Source organism: Berghia stephanieae, chromosome 15 (assembly GCF_034508935.2).
Source record: "Berghia stephanieae isolate SIO BIC M18660-M18661 chromosome 15, UCSD_Bste_1.3, whole genome shotgun sequence".
NCBI lineage: Eukaryota > Metazoa > Mollusca > Gastropoda > Nudibranchia > Aeolidiidae > Berghia > Berghia stephanieae.
Window position 1 is genome coordinate 15,437,477 of NC_088374.1, and position 2,500 is coordinate 15,439,976.

The window sequence follows — 2,500 nt, forward strand, 5'->3', positions numbered from 1 at the left end:
GTCACTCAGGTCTTTGTTATTGTTTTTTGCCATCCGCGTTTATGAGTAATGCTCACTGAACTGTATTAACCTGACTATAAACGTTCATGGATACACACAGTTTTGTGTGTTGGTCCGTTATACTTCCGGATGGCAATGTTATGAGCTTCTTAGCCAAGCGCATACTATCTATACCCGCGTTCGGTTATCGGTTAACCAGCAGATCTGCTAATGTGTGTGACCATTGACTGACCCAGCTCCAAACATCCTCCAGAAATAAGAATGGATCGATCAATTCAAAGGATCGCACGAGAACAAATACAACATCCGATAATCCACACGCAGTAAAATTTCACTTATGTTACCCACGTGTTTGTGTATTGGGTGGTTGAATAACACATTATCTAGCATTTTACGAGCACCTCTATGCACATCCGCGTTGCGCAGGGCCGTTTAAGTACAAGTCATACCTACACAATAAATGTTCACACTACGGTACTTCAATTGAATGCATTAATTATACTCAAGAGGTATTTCACTTTTTATTGAATCGCTCTGTAATATTTATTCTAGTTTCCATTGTACAGTCGACTCCGTCTAATTTTTTAATCGCACACTCTCCGGAATTCGTGTTAGTGTGTCGATTGCACGCGCCATTCATGTAGGATCTGCCCCTCTTGAGCTTTCTATGGGCTTGGACCGTCATGTTCAAGATAGAAGGGGTTGGTTTTTGTTTGTTTTTAATTTTATTTTACTTTTTTTTTTTTTTTTTTTTTTTGGGGGGGGGGGGGTTGTTTTGTTTCTTTTGTGTGTGTGTGTGTGTGTGTGTGTGTGTGTGTGTGTGTGTGTGTGTGTGTGTGTGTGTGTGTGTGTGTGTCTGTGTGTGTGTGTATATGTGGTTTATTCATTTGTTGCTTTTTTTCCCCCTTTCTTTTTCATGATTCATCGACAACAAGATGTGACTTTATTGATTGTAAGAATAGTAATCGTGAAGTAATCGTGGTTGCTTTCCATTCTTTGCAGGTTGTTGGGTCACCGCGAACCGACTAAGAACCAACCATGGCCGCAGTAAAGAAAGCCTCTATCGATGGAGACTCATTGACTCACCAATCTGCCAATACTGCAAAGGGGCACGTCAAACCATCGATCATCTGGTCCTGCAATGCCCAGTAACAAAATTAGAAGGGGGGTATGAAACGATCTTTGAAGCCGGAGATGACCTGACATCATGGATCGACAAACATAATCTGGAGGTGTAGCAATACGCTACTACTACTACTTCTACTTTGCAATTTGTTTATAAATCCTTGACTCCAATCTCGCCAATGTTGGTCGATCAGATCATTCGTCAAGCATTCATCTTGGATAACGCGGCGTAGTTTGTCCAGCATGTCAACTTTTTCGGCGTTTGTCAGAGGTGGTGGTGTGTCACACCGTAGCCATCGTAAAAATATAGATAGTATGCAGATGACGTCACTCGGGCCTTTGTTATTGTTTTTGCCATCCGCGTTTGTGAGTTGTTCTCACTACACTGTATTAACCAGACTATAAAAGTTCATGGTTACACAGAGTTTGTGTGTTGGTCCGTTATACTTCCGGATGGCAATGTTATGAACTCCTCGGCCAAGCGCATTCTATCTATAGATAGTATGCGCTTGGCTAAAAAGTTCATAACATTGCCATCCGGAAGTATAACGGACCAACACACAAAACTATGTGTATCCATGAACGTTTATAGTCAGATTAATACAGTTCAGTGAGCATTAATCATAAACGCTGATGGTAAAAAACAATAACAAACACCTGAGTGACGTCATCTGCATACTATCTATAGCCTGACGCTGACCAAAATATGACGTCAAAATGCCAGTCTTTTGCCTCAAAAGAAAACAAATCGTGAGTTGTATTCAATAGTTCAGCCAATGAAATTTCTTGTTTCCATGAGCTCTACTAACGACAACTCACTAGGCGGTGCAAAAACCAAATAATGACGTCAAACTGCCAGTCCTTTTGGATTTCAGGCTATAACATAACGATGGCTACGGCCTGACACTGAACACGTTTAGGGGATATTGCGCTATTTAAAAGCTCAATGAAATCAATTATTGTTCTATGAGGTAAAGAAGACGTGTAGTTCCCTCTTTAAACCACTAAATAAATTACACAAAATTGCCGTTGGCTCTGAGTGGTGAAAAAGTGAGTCAGTGCCTTTTGACCCCTGACCTTTTCATATTTTTAAAACTTGTTGAAAGCGTTGGAGGCTGCTGGACTAAAGAAATGGAAAGAAACTCTTCAGAGTATAAACGACCAGAAAGGTTCTTCGGCGGATTCCAGCTCATTGTGGCATAGCAGGAAATGAAGAAGCTGATAGACTCGCAAAAAAATGCTGCCAAAAAGGAACAACAAAGCGCTGGAGACTGCTGGACTAAAGAAATGGAAAGAAACTCTTCAGAGTATAAACGACCAGAAAGGTTCTTCGGCGGATTCCAGCTCATTGTGGCATAGCAGGAAATGAAGAAGC

The 2,500-nt window shown here is 41.1% G+C and overlaps 1 protein-coding gene across 2 annotated transcripts in view; it reads right to left on the reverse strand.

The window, feature by feature from the left end:
- LOC144960693 (unconventional myosin-Va-like) overlaps positions 1–2,500 on the reverse strand; it is a 174,921-nt gene that overhangs the window by 148,459 nt on the left and 23,962 nt on the right. The gene's annotated exons all lie outside the window — the stretch shown is intronic.